Here is a 373-nt window from a genome sequence, read left to right on the forward strand (position 1 = left end):
TACTGTTTGTTAGAAGTTATATGGCATCTCAATAGCTGCCTTTGTTTGGGATCCTTTGTTACATCATTTCCGTAACGGTGTTAGTACAGTGACGAACATAGTGTGCTCAACGTACTATTTTTATTAACATTGTGCGATAATGTTTTACTATAAAAATAGACTTTACTGTAGATTGGAATCAATTCTTAATGACAGGGGTTCTTCCTCGTTGTCACTTTCTTCCTTCGGTCTGAATTTCTTGATCGGGAGGGATTCTTCATTTTCCTATGATAATAGCAAAGCAGCTTGTATGTGACAGTCTATCTAGCGAACTGAATTAAATCTACTTGGCCTTTGTTTCCTACCAAAACCTTCAGTTGCATTTTTCTCGAAT

Source organism: Sinohyriopsis cumingii, chromosome 8 (genome assembly GCF_028554795.1).
Source record: "Sinohyriopsis cumingii isolate HCF-2022 chromosome 8, ASM2855479v2, whole genome shotgun sequence".
In the NCBI taxonomy this organism is placed as follows: domain Eukaryota; kingdom Metazoa; phylum Mollusca; class Bivalvia; order Unionida; family Unionidae; genus Sinohyriopsis; species Sinohyriopsis cumingii.